Here is a 19,481-nt window from a genome sequence, read left to right as displayed (position 1 = left end):
GAAGTTCCAGAAGTACGCCAGCTTGTTTGCTGTTAACAAAAGCCCTGTGTATTCTTTGGCTTCTGTGGAGAATGAGCTGACCAGAACCTCTCTCAGTTGGAGTCGTTAGTTGTAAATTGTACACAGTTGATCCTGACAGCTTGTTATTTCCGCGAGATCGTAGTACGATCAGTTCTGCGGGTGACAAGCGCCTGACAACAAACACCTGTCATCCCGAATAGTTCTCTCTCCACCCCGCTGTCTTTGACCTTTGCCTGCTCTCTTTGAGGTCACGGCTGATGAACATCCGTGTGTTTGGGTTGCGGTCCACTCCTACAGGGTGCAGGAACCCCAACCCGTCCCCCATCCGTTCTGGAGAGAACCCAGTCCCAGCGTGTGCTAATAATTAGAGGCAAGAAGGATTTATATGGGCCAAGTCTCATTAATAGTGTGGCTGACAGGCGTCTCCTTCAAGCCCTGTCGAGTGCCAGAGCCAGGCAGATGCTCCATCCCGCCGAGGCTGTCAGTGAGCATCTCATTACTGCCTGCAAATGACTTCCTGCACACATCTGTGGAGTCAAAGAACACACGCAACTGTTTTGTCACTACTTGCCAACCCATGAAATTAGCCCCGGGTCATTAACAGACACGTGTGCATTAAGCGTGTTGTAAATAAGATGTCTCCGAGACGTTTGTCTTACTTTGGTAAATATTTCGCGCCATGTTGGGTTTGTGCCACGCTCTGAGCACACCCTGAACCAGCTCCCTCTGCTCTGACACAGGGAATTCGGGAAAGGTGCCAGCCTTGGACGAAGCTGTGTCTACAGATTACAACTAAGCACAACATTACAACATTAGGATAACCTTATGTCTCCTGAACAGTAAATATATAATAGGACAAAAATAATAATAAAAAAACTAACAAAACACCATTGAGGGTGACATTTTCAACCTGCAGTTTCCTGCAGTATACTTCTGGGGGGGGGTCTCGTTTCTCAGATAAATTTGCGACAAATCAGATTTGGGCAGCAAACTTTTGGGTCTTTACTGAATCAAGCCAACTCATTCTCTACCACATTTTTTTAAATATATATTTTTTCACTGATTCAAACTGACTCATTCGCTGTTCTACTCGACTCTTTGATCGCAATCTTGATTCAGGTTCACACATGCGCGGTGTGGCTCTGCAAGTCCAGGATAAATAAAATAAAAATGAAATAAAGTGGAGCATTTTTTAGAAGGTCAAATTGAAAGTGGAGATGCAAAATGCCCACTTTCAGAAACTTCAGAAAAAATCTAAGAAAGCGAGAAAATATGATTAAAAAAAAAGTACTTGTAATATTGGAATATGGATTTTCACTGCCCTGAAACAGAGGTTCACACACACTAAGAAAAATAAGTACAGATTTGTACGTAAAAGAGTACCTAGCTTGTCGCTGGGGCTGTACCTTATATTGAGGTACAATAGAGTACCTTTCAGTGAAGGTCTTTTTTGTACCCATGTTTTTAGTACCAGTAAAGATTAAAAAGATAATAAAGTTTATCATCAACTAAATATGATAAACTTGATGTTCCAAAACTGCACAGCAAATTTTGTTTTTTGGAATAAACTCCCTGAGAGTTAATATCATCTAATTTTAAGTGTATATGCGTGACTATTAAATACATTCTATGACAACAAAAAAGCATCATTACTGATAATAACAAATTCTTACTCATGCCACTGTATATTTGTTTTATTGCATTGCAGTTTTTATCACATTGCCAGCAGTTTTGCCACACTTTACAGTGCAGAAGATGGTAACTTGCTCTTATAGCCAACAACACATTGGCTAGGCAAACAACGATTTGATAAAATATCATAAAATTCCCAATGGAGGGAGCCCTGGTGAGCAAGACTTCACACTGATGGTAAGCTAGGATTGGGGGACACGCCCATTAGAGAGTTCAGTCACGCTCCACTACACCTTGGAATGCATCTCTGAAATACTACCAAGTTCCCCTCAACTTGTAGTTTAAGTTAGAGAATAAACTCACACAATTTAACACTTTCACACATTTTTGTTTAACTCCAGATTTTTGAACTCCAGAAATTTTCTGTGTGTCTGGATTTTAAATAAAAAATGTATAATTAAAATAAATATTGTTTATTACCACAGTGGTACAGAATACCAAATGTACGTTTTTGGCAGGTTAAATGATAGAAATCTGTACTTCCTGCTGTTAGGAATGACGTTGTACTTCAGTGAGAGCACATCTGACCCTGTAAAGACCCATATTATACTTTCAAGGGTACAATTATGAAAAGTTTACCTTTGAGAACAAGAAAGTACTTATATTGTACCTCTGTTTTTTAGTGTGCGGAACACTCTCTGACTGATTTCTTAATTTCGCTGTTAACAGAGTACCAAGTACTGATTTCAATGGCTTGAAATAACTTCTGGCTTTTGGATCAACATTTCTCTGTGAATTTGGTTTGCTGCACGTACATGTCTAAACAGCAAATAAAGAGCCTTCCTCAACGTGGAAGATGATTTGCGACTAGTCATCCTGAGTCCTACTAAGACAGGCACGGAACATCTTTGTGCTTCAATGCAGGCCCACTCATCACATTAAGTAAGCAAACTAGTTTTTTTTAATTTATGCTGCCATTGATTGGGGGAGTGGGGGGATGGCACCTTCTCACTTTGTCTACACAGCTCTGTTTAAAATGACTGCATGTAATCTTTAAAAGCAAATAAATCTGTCATAAGCAGAACAAAATTTCACATTTTTCTGTTTTTATAGTTTTTTTTTATTGAGCAGTGCAAGCTTTACAGTGCTGATACAGTTAGACATTGCTCACAGCCACAGCTTTCTCTTCAAAACAATCTGAAATACTCCCACATCCGTTACCATGACCTACAACTTTGCAAGTCGGCAATAAATAACAGATCTTTTGCTGAAGTACACAACGATTCAAAATCAGACTCTTTTGTGCAAATTTATCAGCATTGTAAATGACAGAATCCAGGACTACTGCCAACAAGTTATGTCTCCTCAGGGCACAGCAGATTCCCTGTGCTGCTCAAACTGACACAGACTTCACCAGAACACTGCTGTTCAAGAAACAAAAATATTCACCATACTTTCAAAATGAGACTGAACAAGCTCTGTGAACCACAGCTAAGCTTTCCCATTGGCTCTCGAGAATGAGTGGAGCTAATGCTAGCCCAACACACCAAGCTAAGCTATCTAGTTTGTTAGCTAGCAGGCTAAATTACAGATAAACTTAAAGCATTTCCATTAGCACAACATGCTAGCTAATGACGCTAACCTCTGGTAAACGCCTAGCTTCTATATTTTTTATAAAATCAGTCTGAACACATCTACACCTACACATTTTTACTCATTTTTCTCTCACATTCTTCACAATAAAAATCATTATTCATAAAATAAAGCCCATATTATAGCGACTAAACTAGCTAACGTACAAATAGTGTTAATGTAATTGTGTATCATCCAGCAAATATCCAAATAGCTAGTTAACACCAATTATGTGCTAGAAAATTGCTAGCTAGCTCCCTCACCTGTTAGCATTAGCCAGTGCAATAAGGGCAAAAAAAACACACACAAACACACACACACACACACACACACACACACAAACTCACACTCACACAGCATGCCCCCTCTCTCTCTCTCCCTCTCACACACTCACACACACACACATGCAGATACTGTATGTTTATGTTTGTGATGTCCACAAATGCTAAACCAATTGGATCATTGCAAATAACATGTGGACAGTTCCAAACTGAAACAATATTACCTATATAACCGGTTGGTTTAGCATATCGTGTGGGGTTCCACAGGTTTCTATTTTAAGGCCAATAAAACTGATGTGATTAATTATTGTGCCATAGTTACTACAGTAAAGAAATGAAGTGCGGACTTCAGTTCAAACAGAGCATAATGTGTTTAGCATTATAAACCGTAACCATCTGGCATAAAACCTTGTGATGCTTTGTGCACAGGGGTGGATTTTACCACCACGAAAACCACACAATGGCTTGGGGCCCCAGGGATCAGGGGGCCCCCTGCTGGCCAAAAAGTTGGCAAAAAAAAAAAAATGCGCTATTTCTTTTTTGGTAAACACAAGTTAAGCTAGGTGAGGTAGACTAAGGTAGCTTCAGCACAACCATGAAACGGTCTTATCCCAGCGGTGCCCAAAAAAGAAAGAAAATTACGGAAAGGAAGTCTAGCACAGAAAGCTTGACCAAGCTCACCAATTTTTTCGCAGCAGCAAGAAATGAAACGTCTGACAAGGATGAGGTACCTGAGACAGCTAGGTTGTCAGAGTCAATATTGCATTTTGCTATACAAAAGAGTCCATTTGATCAGGGCCCCCGGAAAAAAAAAAACATTGCTTGGGGCCCCAGAACTTCCAAATCTGCCCCTGTTTGTGTACCACCAGTGGTAGATGCACCACAGTTTGCGCAGCACTGATTTATTAAACTAAGGGAACTGGAATTGTTAAACAGTGTGTGGGTTGGTAGGCACTCCAGGTACCCAAAATCTATGTGCACAAGCTCTAAAATGGAGATTTTTTTTTCTCCGTAATATACGCCTTTTAAAGGCAGCTGATGTTTTCAAACACTCGCAGTCTCTAAAGTGATTTAATGGAAGTCAAATGAAAGCGCGGCACACCGGAGTCTCCCCTGCTTGCTGGTGCTGTGTTTAAACGTTTTTCATGGCGCCCTTCGCGGCTCTGTGGAACGCTCACTGGGTAAAGTGTTGTCAGTAGTAATGAATAGCTTATTTCAGGCAAACAGGAGCGGAGCAGTGTGGGTCACTCGGTGCGCAGCTGTACGGGGCATCCCTGTGCTCTGCAGCTTACGGGTCTCTGAACGAGGCTCGTGAATATGCGCATATGCAGCAGTGGGGGAGGGTGGATGGGAGGGGTCAAGAGGAGGGTGGAGAGAAGCACCTGTCACAGCTCACCCCCTGAGAGCCATTCTGCAGCTCTAATGAGCTCCACCTGCAAGCGGTGCAGAGCGAGAGTGGACCACACTCTTCCTCCAGCTCGCCGCACGTGCAGCGGTGTCTTCTCAGAGGCCACAGCTCTAATGAGCAGCATGTAAAGGGCTGGATGAGCCAAATCTGGGCGTGAAAATTACCATTTAAAGTGCGGGAGACGTCGCAGCCTAACGTGGCGAAACACACGTCGAAGCGTGTATACACAGGACCTCCAAACATATGGCCCCGCCGCCAGTGTGAAATGGTGTGGACGTTCCGTGTTTCACGGTTCCGCAGAAACATTCACGCTCCTGAAGCGTGCAATTACACACATTAGGAGGCCACATAATTATCACACTCACACACACACACTGCCAACACACTACTAAATCTGCAATAAATAGCATATATTCTTATTGACTCTTTGCCCTATATTACAAATCCCTGACATTAGTGAAGTAGATGTGTATGCATTTTTCCCAGCTCACACCAGCCTCTGCATTAAACACTTTTTTCCAAAGCAAAACTCTGCTGCTTCAGCTGTTTGAAATCTAGCAAAGCATGGCACGGGTGAAGCTCTGGTCAGTCTTACTTTCTACTGATATGCTTACAGTATATGATGAGATTTTACAGTGGGAATCCCTGGTATTTGCTTTCTTTTGAATGCAAATAAGTAACATTTCTCTGGGATTTAAGTATTTGCTCACCCATACAAATAATTGAACTCCGGTTCCAATCCCTTATGTGGCTACAGATGTATAAAAGCAGGCATCTAGGAATGCAGACTGCTTCTGTTAACATTAGTGAAAAGAATGGGTCGCTCTCAGAAGCGTGGTGCCATCATAGGATGCAGCACCTGTGCAAGAATTCAAGGATTCAAGGAGATTTTATTGTCATTCGCATCACATGTGGTACATGAGGTGGAACGAAATTGTGATCTCACGATCCAGTTTACACCTAAGAGCTGTTGTTAGAATAGATATATAGATAAAATAAGATAACAAAATAAAAGAGATACAAAATACAAAATACAATAAAATATAGAATAGAAGGTACCACTTTAAAATAAGACTACCCGTATAAAGGGTTTATAAATGGTTTACAATTACTTTATTAATGGTTAGTATCTAGGTTGTAAATGCCTTTAAAAATCATTAGTAATGAGTTATAACACATATACGTAGAAAAGGCAACATTATAGATGGCTGTAGGTTCAGTATTTGGCAAACAACAGGTCACTGTTGCCCTTTCTACGTATGAGTCATAACTGGTTATTAATTTAAGGCATTTACAACCTAATTAGAAACCATTAATAAACTAATTGTAAGCCATTTATAAACCCTTTCCACAGCCAACTGTCAGTGATATTACAACAAAGTGGAAGTGATTGGGAACAAAACCCACTCACTCTGTCAGCGTAAAATATAACACAGCGGGATTATTTCCATGGCTGAGCAGCTGCATTCCAAGCCTTACATCACCAACCCAACACCAACCCAACACTAACACCTTAACCCTCACTGTGAATATTAACATGCTGAGTTCAATTAAACCATGCAAAACATGCAACAATTTGTTGTGTGGTATTAGTTAAAGCAGACTGTGTTTGTCTATTGTTGTGAAGATCAGAACACATTTAATGACCAATTCATGCAGAAATCCAAGTAATCCCAACGGGTTCTCATACTTTTTCCTGCAACTGTATATTGTATATATATATATATATATATATATATATATATATATATATATATATATATATATATATATATATAGTGCAGGAGTTTTTTTTTTAATCTATATACACATTTAGGTGCAAATTAAGTCTCTGTCATTACAAACACGATTTCCAGATCTCTGTCACTGTCCTTATATCAAGCATAACAGCATCAAGGAGATGTTCTTAATAAACTGTGTGTTTGTGTGTTTGAGTGTGTAACTAATGAGTACAATATATGACTGAAATATTCACTTAAAGCAATACTGTGCAGAACTTTTACCTTAAAATGACAGCTTCACAGTCTTTTTGATGCTCCATTGACCTGTAAAACAAATAAAATACATCACTGTCATTGTTATTGTAGACTTATACTTATAGCCACACTGCTAACTGCACCAGGTCACTCTGGTGAAGTATGCAGGATAATGCCTATTACTAATTAAATACATAACCCTAAAATGCCTACTACAACACTACTATACCACATCAGTCCACATGATTCCTTTACTTTTCGTGATGATTTTGTATTTCTTAGCTTGTCCAGAAATGCATGTCCTGTAAGGCTGGTTCAAAGCATGTGCTACACTTTCCAACAACAGGGGGAGCCCAGGAGCAAGAAACATGAATTCTCGCATAATACTGCTAGATGGATGGATGGATGGATGGATGGATGGAGGGATGGATGGATACTTTATTGATCCCCAAGAGGAAATTCTATACATAATAACTGTGGTTTAGGGTTCTTTTAAAACGTACAGCTACAAATAATACTAAGCCAAATTAGAATGCAATTGTTTCCTTTAAGTTCCATACATAAGAGTTTTTACCTAAATTGAAGCCTGACTTTTATGGAAGATTAATTATATACGTCTTTACCATTTCTTGCTATATAGACTTTTCTTTATGAAGTTCTTTATATAATTATCAACAAAAGGTTTTTCATAAAATGAAGAGTAATCAATCAGGTGCATTAATTTATGTGTTATTGTGCTTCTTTGAGAATAAAAACTTTGCAAATGAGTGACATCGCATCTATTTGTTTAAATTATGATAAAAAAACATTACCTATGAGTTTTGTACTTGTGTAACAGACTGCTACTTCTATTACTATTGACTACTAGTCATTTTTGATCATTAGAAAAGAAACAGCTAATACAGTATAACGTAAATATAACCAATATAGTCATAATAAAAAATATATAATATTTTTATTTATTTATTAAGTTTCCCCAATATCTTTACTACAACTTCTGTTCTTTTCAAGGGACTGGCTTTCAGTTTTTTTTTCTGAAACTCTGCAGGACATTTTTTACACCTCCAAAGTTCAGTTGATAGAACAGCAGTTTCTGCTTCTCACCTTCCAAGAAATCTGTTGGGGTCTGGACAAAATAATAGACTGGCTCAGGTGCAGCTCGATCCATTATTTTGTTTGCGATCGTATTTTTTTTCCACAATAAAGGAATAAAGAAAATATATATTTTTATCAGCTCCTCATCCGCTCAGACCCACAGCAGCTTTGTGTGTTCGCAGTGGAAGAAGGGCACAAACCCTGGTGCACTGTTTTAAATTCAAACCTAGAGTGTTTGGAAATTCTATTATTAGAAATTCAGTTAAATTTTTCTTCCCAACTGATCCTGTAAAGCTGTATTTCACTTTCACTTTCCCCTTTTTCGTGCAAGTGGATTATCTTCATTTTAATCTAATCTTAATCTTATCTAATCTCCTCAAAAGCATCTCCTGAAAAGTAAACAGTGTATATGTTGTGGTGGAAAAAAATTAGTGACAGCGCACAGTCTGGATCAAAGTGAGCAGCAATTTGTAATGGGAGAAAAGACAGAAAACATTACAAAGCATGCGTTAAGCTTCTCTTCCTCGTATAGCCAATATTTCAGTGTATTTGTATCCCCTATTCCCCCTCAGGTCATTCCCTTATATGGTCCTACATCCACATGTTGGTGTCCACCACCCAGACCCGTCTCGACTGGTCCGGCACATTCCTACAGCTTTGGGTGAAGGTTATAATCCTGCCGACTAAGCTACGTACACAGTTAGCAACTTGTGCCACATATATATGTTTATAATTCTGCCAGAGATGCGTTTATGCAGTCCTATGGTTGCCACACATGCACATACTAGTCCTTACAGCAGGGGTCCCCAATTACATGTTCCTAAGGGCCACATTAAGCCAACAACACAAAAGCAAAGGCCAGTGCATTAGTCGCATAATGTTAGCTAATTAGGCAGATAGTACAATAGCTATTTGTTTGCTGTTTTATTGGATGTCATTAATTAGGTATTTGAACTGCAGCTGCGTTATTTTACTCACTATTCAATGAGAGAAGTGACAGCGGTGGGTTGAAACAAGAGACCTGAAGTTGGGGTGGTGCTTTGTAGTGGCAATGCAAAGACACTGCTCTAGATGTGCACTGGAAAGTCTGTTTCTGTCCTGGCTTTTGATAATGTTCATTGAAGAAAATGATTGAAATGACTAATAGATATAGGTGGAGGGAAATATTGTAAAAAGTAGCATTGCAGTCTGTCTTGCCTGCCTGAATTAGAGAGAACTGACTGCAATATGCGGGAAGGCGGAGTTGGACATTCAGCGCGTCCAGGCCCGCCCACCTTGTCCGCGTCATGTCTTAGTTCCGCCTCTGAACGGAAGTAAACAATGAACAGGGCTTTTAGCGGTTGTACTTTTTTCAGATTTTTTATTGGACGTCCATCTCCGCCTTCCCGCACGTGACGCAGACAAACTGGGTGGGACTGGATGCGCTGGACGTCCAACTCCACCTTCCCGCAGGCTGCAGTCAGTAGTATTTGGCAGTTGGCTGCACTGCTCTGCTTTCGTATTTTAGCCGGCAGTAAGTTAAAGACGCACGCATAGGCGTTTGGCGGCCGGCCAACAGTTTGCTCCTATTGCCGCCTATTGGGGAACCCTGCCTTACGGGCTTAAGTGCCTTTCCACTGGCACTTAAGCCCCGACGCCTCCCATTCATTTCAATGGAGAGAGCCGGCGCATGCCGCGGTGCATACTGGCCAGGGTTGCGTTGCGTTGAGCGCAGCCCGCCCTCCGGCAAGAAAGTTGAGATCAGATCTCAACTTTATTCAAATGAATCCGTCCGCCGCGCTGCGTCCAGCCAATGGGGGAACAGCAGGCTACCACGCCACACACACAGACGAGCCTCACACACACAGAACTGGCGCCTTTAAAACACAGAAGAGAGGCTTATAATGGCAGAATATGTATTTATACAACTATAGATAATAATGTAAAAATGTAAATTATTAAACTTATGATTGACTACATCTGTTGCTTCATTTGAATTCAAAAACGTCACGGACACGCCCACACGCGGCGAGCCGAGAGATACGGCACGGCGACCTGCGTTGAAGAAAAGTGCTAGTGGACGCGCACCATTACAGCTTGTCATGTATCTTAACTCTTGTTATAATTATATACATGATTGTTACTTGGCAAGATAAATAAAATAATAACAAGTAAAAAAAAAACTGTATGCCCTCCTTATTGATTATAAATCACCCCAAATAAATAAATTCCATCACAATGTAATTTGTTGCTGTTTTGATAAGAAATAAAATACATGAAGAAGGATCTCTGACTTTCATACAGAAGTCTTTGTGTACATAACACCTTGTGAAAGCAACTACTGAATGATGCACATGAAAAGAACCATTTCCTGAGCTGAAAAGGAGCGTTCCCTTGTCATGTTTCTATATAAAACACTGCCGCTACTAAAGGACCCTGGAAGGACGTTTTGATGGTACCGTTGCGCTGACAGGCATGGCAGAGTGTGGATCTGAGTTTGATTTTATGCCAGTTCTCATCACAGGTTCCATCCTGCTCCAGCGTTTGCCAATGGAACTGATTTAGCTGAAAAGCAGGAAAAGGATTCCACAGACTCTGATTAATTCCGTCGTGATGAACAATGATGGTTTGTTCGGAAAGTCGTCGTTACGCTAGACGCAGAAGAAGAAGAAGTAGAGAGAGGACCTGATTCTCCTGCAAAATAGTGCATGAATATTAAACGCAGATCTGCACGGTTAATATAACTAAGCCTGTTTTAGCAGATCTTATCAAGCAAGCTGTCTCAACCCCCTAACAAATGACTTCCATTCCATCTGTATAGATCATCCCAGACTGTCTGTTTGTATATGATGTCAAGTCAAATGAGGTGTGAAAATGACTTTCCTCACGGGAGGAGAACAGGCTGAGATGCTGAACGCAGCGAGAGCCAATGACTCAGCAGATACGTGGAAACACAACCGCAGGAAAGGTTAGACAGGAAAGGAAACACCATCCTCACAAACACACACACACACACATACACACACAAATGTGCAGCAAAGGTGTCACAAGATTCTGTGAATTCTTTGGGTGGACAAATACATTCAACATTTAACAGGACAATAGCAACTTGCCATTAGAAATAAATTGCATTATAGTACTGTCACGCAGGAAGGAGATAAATTAATTATAATATAATTCATATAATTAATATAAAAAACAAGTTAAACTAAGGCAAAACAGAAAACAAACACCAGAAATGCAAAATACACAAAAAAATAAACTGGGAAACTAAATAACTTAAACCAGAAAAAAAAAACAATCAAAACTAAGGAACCAATAATACTCTGATCAAAAACAAATATGCAGCATAGTAGCACACAAAGATACAAAAGACTCTACAAGGAAGCACTCAAACTATGGGCTATATATACAAAGAGAGGATGAGGAACACCTGGAACCAGTAACAAGGGGGCGGGGTTACAATCAAGTCACAAGGTGACGACACTAACGGCTAGGGCGGGGCCAGGGCGGAGACAGAACACTAACACAACAAAGCCATATGCTCCAGTAGCACATGGGTTAGTAAACAGAACACGAGAACAGAGGACAGAAGCAGAAGACCAAAACAAAGAAAAGCAAAAAAAAAAAAAAAGAAAATGTCAGAATTGTGTGATTTTTGGGTACAACAATAATATTAGTGCTCTATTTTTTTTAAATATGTGCTATTTCAGTGCATCCTGCAGCAAACAAATCACTAGGAGATTAGTTGCAAAAGTTGAGTTTCCTTGTAGCAAGGCTCCCACACACACACATATATCACATACACCCACACACACACACACACACACACACACACACACACACACACACAACATACCCCATTTAGACTAGCTGCTAAAATAAGAAAAAATAACAGGACAGGAGAGGAGAAACAAGAACACAAGTAAACAAACTGTAAGAAACTACAAGTTGTTTTGCTGGGAGAATCACACCTGCTAGTGAAAACTGAGGATTTAACAAGCTGTTCTACACAAGAACATTTCAGAAACCTTTTTTTTTTTTTTTTTGGAAATGTTTCTGTAGTTCATATTGTACCGTTTGTTCCATGTACTTGCACCATGGTTCCGGAGGAATGTAATTCTGTTGCATTGTGTAATTACGATACGATACATGCATTGCCCACAGTAATGATGATTATATCACAATACTGTGATTCTGTGATACTTAAAGTATTAAAACAATACAGTTCTCTACAGTACTTCATGACATCTGTGTAAATGAAAAGTGTAAAATACTCCTAAATAAGCAAATATCAGAAATTATAATTTTTCACCACAGGTTTACTCTTTACATTTAATTAGCGCCACCACGTGGTGGAGTAATGAAGCAGTAATTTTAGTAAGACAAATTGTGGGCGAGTATTACACAGTTTAGAGCACCTAAGTGTCAATAAAATTATAGATATTTGATGCAACATATCAATAATGTATCGCAAACAAAAACATATGATACAATATATTTGGATTTCAATATTTTGTCCCACCTCTAATAGCCACTAAATCATAGAATGCTGTTCCAAAGTAAAGGGACCTCTATATACAGCCTGTTTTTGAATTACTTCAAAAAGGACGCAACTGATGTAACCTTCCAGATCTTCTGTTACTCAGAGTTTACATGATTAAACTGCATTCTAAGCCTTAAGCCTAAGTCTTTTTATGGGCAATCACAGGAGATTATCGAATAACAGAGTTATATAATTAAAATCACTAAGGATACAGTCACATTACCAGGCTAAAGTGACTCAAATCTGATTTTTGCTCAATGTGGCTCATATCTGATATTTTTTATGGCTGTGTGAACGTGCCAAATACCATTTTTTCAAATCAGATTTGAGTCAATTTCGTATGTGGTCCTAAATAAGATACGTATGCAATCTATGGACATGAATGTGAACGGTCAAATCTGAATTCATGCAGATTTGACCATTACTTAAATTTGTAAATGTGAACCGTCAAGATAGCCAAATCTGATCTGAGCAAGGAATCGGATGTGGTAATACTAACATAGCCTAAGATCACATTTTCTGCTATTCTAATTGTTCATGTGAGCTTTCCAGGAAAAAGCTGATCCATACTTGTACACTTGTATAATTATGTATTGTACTGCTGCCACATGATTGGTTGATTTGATCATTTGATTGTGCCAATCTAGTCTATTCTGTCATGTAGCTGTATAGATGTCTAGTGTCATGACAGTTGTTTAGGAATCTAATTTCAATTTTAATTATTTAAAAAGTGCTTATTAATCTATTATTAAGAGTCAATTGCAGGTTTAAATTAAAGATTGATGAGAATAACACTGAATGTTTTGTTGATTCAAAGCAACATGGATTTATTTCACTCAGCAGACAGAAGATACAACAACCACAGGCAAAGCTATAGAGGTGTGAAAGCACCTTCCATCACATACACTCAAACACACACCAACTCACAAGCTCATAAACACAGATTCACATGCATGTTATAGTCTGCCTTTTTATTCAGAGCTCATATATGCAAGCAGCAAGCAACATATTCAAAATAAGGTGGATATAAACCCCAGGCATTATATTAGCAGGGGGCAAATGTTGGAATGGTCTTGAAGTGAAGGCAGAATTTTTTCGGGGTAAAAATGAAACTCCAAACGCAGAACACAAAGCCGTGATTCTCAGCACGGCTCCTGTTCAACACATGCAGAGCCAAACAGCCGACTTCAGGGCACGGGCCTTTCATCAGCTACCACCTGCTAGCTCCGAGCGACGGGTTCACAGCCATGAAGGAAGGGCTCAGGCAAAGGTTTACTTCTGCACAGGTTCTGATCTTTCTAGATCCGCGCGCAGGTCTGCTGTTTAACTTTAGAAAACTGCGCACGGAGGCTCGGCTAAAGAGCAAAGATGTCAGCCCAAATCAATCATTCTAAATGGTGCTTTTGGCATCTGACTGCGGTGTGAGATATAACCGCTACCACTTTATGAAAATCAATGGAAATAAATAAAGTCTTCAGAGACACTTAGCCAGACCTTGAGCTAATTAAAGTCTTTAAAGAATAGAGCAGATTAAAGAGCAGATCTTTTTTTTTCCTCTTTTGTTTGACTGTTTCCACACATTTTCCTCTATTTTTATACATCAGCCGATGCCGTTCATCATTATTATTCCCTTTGCTTCTTTTTTTGTGCAAATATTTCAAAAACTGCTATATCAAAAACTGTTTAATCACATCGCGTCAGATCCTCGGTTTCCACTGCGATTTTCCACTTACACAAAGGAAAAAAATGTAAATGTCAACAGAGGCTGCTTACCTCAGTTTTTTCGCCTGCAGATATTTTTGCACATCGCAACTAAAAAGCAGATAAAATCTGTCTTCAAACAGACAGATCCAGAGATTCATAAGATGCTGAAATATCTGAAAAGTTTGTCCAAACAATTGCAACAGATTTTAATAGGGGTTCACTTAGAATCACTGCCATTTCTCATTTTAGAAAGTGAGAGAATGAAGCGAACACAAACGATTGCCAGTGTAATAAAATATTAGCTCTTATATTAGATCTGAGATCAGAGTATACTCAATAATGCAAATTAGAAAAATGTTCAGAAACGGTTAATAAACTATGGAAGAGGCAAGGCAAAAGAGAAGAAGAAAAGTACGAAATTGGGTCGGTAACAAGAGTAAACGAACAAAAGAAACGCTTAGTAGAAGAGCTAGAAAACTAGATTCAATATTCGGTGAGGAGCTAACGAAACTGAGGGGTGTATATACTAAGCAGACCAGGTGTGGGCAATCAGAAGCTGGGAGAGTGTGAACGCTGTGGTGTCACGTGATCAGCAAAATCCAGAAGGTCCGGTGTGAGTGCATGCTGGGAGTTAGAGTCTTTAATGTGTAAATAATAATGTGTGAGTCCAGAGCAGACAGACTGACAACATCAGGACTGACAACCCTTTGTAAAATGACACATAACATGTTTCATAAAAGGGTCATAAATAAGATAAGTAACATTGTGTAACATTTTCACCCCAATCAAAGTCACATACTATTTTTTGCACCAAAAAACACTTTAAATTCTGTGTAAATAACTATAGACATTACTGTATTTTCCGCACTATAAGGCACATTGGATTATAAGGCGCATTATGGAACACTAGTAAAGCACAGGAGTGTCGAGACCTGTATATGTAAGCTAAGTAAACAAAACTGCAATTCTTAAATACTTATTATTAATAATAATTTTAAATCCAAATGAGTGCTGGATGTTAATCTACACAGATTTCTCTCCTGAAAACTGTTTATTTGGGTGAATAAATCGCTTCTGTTCATTTACAGTAAGCTTAGATTTACAGATTTCCACTAATGCTGCCTGACAGCGATATACACTAAGGACTCCTGAGTGTTCTGGTAAGCCAGGGCGATATCAGCTAGATGTCCGTCCTGCGTAGCTTGTTTTAACACGATAAACTAGCAGACTACAATCTGATATACTCGCCTCTGAACGATGAAAGAGCTAGCACTTAGCAGCTAATGCTTATACTGCTTCAGCAGTGCTAGCCAGGGTTAGCAGCAGGCTACAGGTCCAAAATACTCACCTCTGAATGGAGAAAGAGTTAGCTCTTAGTGCGGTTAGTGGCAAATGCTAATGCTGCTTAAGCAGTGTTAGCCAGGGTTAGCAGCAGGCTACAGGTCCATAATACTCACCTCTGAATGAAGAAAGAGCTAGAGCTTAGCGCGGTTAGCGGCTGATGCTAATACTGCTGGAGAAGTAGTAGCTACTGACTAGTATTATAAGACGCACTGATATTTTTTGGGAAAATTAAAGGATTTTAAGTGCGAAAAATACGGTACATAAACAGTAAATAGTTTAAACAAATTAATAAATAGTTTGTTCTGACAATAGAGTGGAATATTAACATTTAACCAGCATGATTTTCTATTAATTGAATTCAGTCAATAAATGCTTTAATTTGCTAGAGTGCTTATTAGCTCTTTTCAGGAAACTATTGAAATTAAAACTGAATTTTTAATTTTGTTTACCTTCCAGTTTCACAGCATTCATCCCAAAAAAAGCCCATAACACTGCAACAATCCCACTTCTCCCCAGAATACTGCTGAGCCCTGAATAGCTATACAGTCCTGGTTCAGCCGTGCAGAACAGTGACTCTCCTTCCTGCTTTATCTCTCTTTTTTCCTCCCTTCCTTCCTTCTAACACACACACGCTCACACACACACGTTCACACACTCGCGCGGCTGTTGAGATTAGCCATCAGTAACAGTAACCCAGATCTTGTAGGAGACACTCTCAAGTGCACCTGATTGATTGTTGTGGCTCAGTGGTCTCTGTGTCTGGCGGTCCGGTGGCTGTGTTGAGCGCGGGGTGATGGCAGCCATGCGTTTAATGCTGTCACACTCCGGCCACACACTCGGCCCACACACACACACACATCACAGCGACGGCCGCACACACACACACTCTACCACTCACACACACACACACACACACACACACACACACACACACACACACACACACACACCTCTACTGAGGAAGCTGCACCAGGAGCTCTGCGGTGAACCGGCATGACAGACAGGCGAGAGCACTCAGACACCCACACACACACACACACACACACACACACTCTCACACAGATTTCTGGAACTGGTTACATTTAGTGTTGTCACAGGCTAACAGGAAAAATACAGAGGCTTGAAGGCCAAGGTGAAGAGGTTGTGTTTAAAGATGTGTGAACACTTCGCCACTCTTTACACAGTCAGGTCAAGAGTGTTTGTCCTACTACGTATTAAAAGTCTCTCTCTCTCTCTTTCGCTCTGATCTATTCCTCCCTCTCTAGGTTTCTGGATGTTATCTCTGGGCCCCAGATGAGAGGGGAGGAAGAGAGTTGCTAATTCAGTAGAAGATAGCCGAGGGAGAGATGAAAGAAAGAGAGAGTGAGAGAGAGAGAGAAGGAAAGAGAGAAAGAAAAAGCCTCACGTTAACAGCTCTAATTCCTTCCTCACCAAGTGGTGAAGAATTGACATCACACTGACTGATCCACAACAGGTAAATCTAGTCCAAATCCCACTATGATCCAAGGGTTGTTGATTCAAATTCCAAATCACGCTGCTTGTCATCAGCAGCCAGAGTCCGAGAGAGCACAACAATTGGCTTTGCTCTCTCTAGGTGGGTAGAGTACGGTGGCCGAGAAAGCCCAACGCAGTGCAAATTGAAAAGCGCTGCAAAAGCACAAAACACATCCATCAAAATTACAACACAGGCGCAGCAAATAGAAAAACGCGCTGCAAATAGAAAAACGCGCTGCAAATAGAACCACAACACAACGGAAGTGAGTCACAACAAAACGGAATTTTACCGGGGGACCTTAAAAGATACTGTACCAGCTAAGCTGCGTCTTCAGTAACGTCTCGGACTTCACTATGTGTACAAAGGACAATAAGTGGCAAACAAGGCGTTTTGTGAAGCAGAACTTTTAATAATATGCACACAACCGTGGTAATCACAGGTAATAAACATAACTTACTTTTCAGAAGCTTGTTTGCCACTTATTGTCCTTTGTATACAGCTGGTACAGCATCTTTTAAGGTCCCCCGGGAAAATTCCGTTGTGTTGTGACTCACTTCCGTTGTGTTGTGGTTCTATTTGCAGCGCGTTTTTCTATTTGCAGCTCGTTTTTCTTTTTGCAGCGCGTTTTTCTATTTGCTGCGCCTGTGTTGTAATTTTGATGGATGTGTTTTGTGCTTTTGCAGCGCTTTTCAATTTGCACTGGGCTGGGCTTTCTCGGCCACCGTAGTAGAGGGAGCTCTCTCTCTACATCACTTCCAGGGTGATGTCGGTCCGGTTCGTCTGTTAGCTGATGTATCAGAGCTGAGTTGCTGCACTTTCCTCCGAGCGCGCAGTAATGCATCGGCCGCAGTTTAAAAAGAGGTGGCTGCTGACTTCACATGTATTGCAAGTGGCATGTGCTAGTTTTCAACCTCATGGAGTGTTGGGGCTATTACTAGTGACAGGGAGAGTTCTAGCGAGTGGGTTGGATAATTGGTCTACTTAATTGGGGAGAAAATCAGATAATATTAGAAAACCTAGCCCAAATCTGATCTTTTATACCATATGTGACCCACATTAAAAGACGCATATAATCTGACTGATTTTCAATCCCGAATTTTGGGCCACTTCAAAATGTGGTAATTTAATCCAATACATATTCGATTTTGTGCCAAGGCAAAGAAAAAAAGATATGAAGATATAAATGTATGGCAAAATGGATGTGTGGAGAAAAGAAAATGGACAAAATCAGTAAGTCACATCAGTGGCGTGGCGTTAGCTAATCTCCAAGTGAGGTCATGATCAGTACAGTGATGGCGGTGCCCGGAGATTTTAACTACGTAGTTTAAACTACGGCTTGTAAAGAGTGGTTTTAATAAGGTTCTTGTGCACTTTTAAATTTATTAATGCCTCGTTTTAAATGTCAGGGCTCTCCAGATTCTAGCAATGAGGAGTGGAACTACTTTGAGCCTGGATAGTGGTGTAAAAAAGTGATTTATCGGGGCAAAATATGCCCAATAGCACCAGTTGTAAAGAGTGCTGGGCAAAAAGCACAAAATTACTGGATTTCGGAAAGCTGTGGGAGAACGGAGGTGTGCTATTCAACAAAGGTTAAGTACTCTTTATCATGTTTTACGGCATTAAAAGTAAATTTTAGTTCTCCTTGTGATTCTGCCAAGGATCAAAGTGAAACTTAACGTGAAGTCACACAGTGTGAACCATTCAGACAGATCTCAGATATGGGTCACATAGAAAAGATAGTGTGACCATCCAAAAATAGCCATCAGATTTGGACCTGCCGTGTGAACCTTTTAGAGCACCTTATACAAAAAGCTGATCACTCCATATACGTGCAACTAGACTTGTCATGATCATCAGTTCATCAGCTTATTTTACAGTATATGAACATGACCTCAATACCTTTAGCTTGAAATGGTCCATTTTGTACCATACAGTGGACTGTGGTAGGTGGATAAAAATATATAACTACTAATTAAAGGTCCATTAAACTTTAACAGAGTGTAATTGCATTAATAAGCAATTATTTCACAATAAAATATATTCTAATTATATCAGTGTCAATAAATAGCCTTAAAACGCCAACAATGTTTGTTTATTGCAATTTATAATTATTTCTGGACCATATATTACTCAAAAAAACTAGTTATCATGACAGGCCTAAGTGCAACCAGTTACACCATAACCAGCTACAGATAAATGATTTCAGTGTGGACATGTTTTTTATATATATATACTTTTATATTTCCTTTCTGACCTTTTCTAAGAAACATTTTCTCAAGGATACATTCATGGACTTTGTCCTCTTTATAATTTGATACAATCTGCTCCTCGAGTACATGCAGTGTGTGTCCTTGGTATATAAAATGAT

General features: G+C 39.8%; 1 protein-coding gene across 1 annotated transcript in view; it reads right to left on the bottom strand.

The window, feature by feature from the left end:
• Positions 1-19,481, bottom strand: part of pcdh15a (protocadherin-related 15a) — a 512,848-nt gene that overhangs the window by 364,399 nt on the left and 128,968 nt on the right. Inside the window, exon 2 of the mRNA XM_049481098.1 lies at positions 6,978-7,019. The gene's annotated coding sequence lies outside the window, so the exon portion shown is untranslated. The remainder of the gene's footprint in view (positions 1-6,977; positions 7,020-19,481) is intronic.

The sequence above is a fragment of the Astyanax mexicanus genome, chromosome 7, assembly GCF_023375975.1.
Source record: "Astyanax mexicanus isolate ESR-SI-001 chromosome 7, AstMex3_surface, whole genome shotgun sequence".
Classification (NCBI taxonomy): domain Eukaryota; kingdom Metazoa; phylum Chordata; class Actinopteri; order Characiformes; family Acestrorhamphidae; genus Astyanax; species Astyanax mexicanus.
This window is presented reverse-complemented; position numbering and strand designations above follow the sequence as displayed.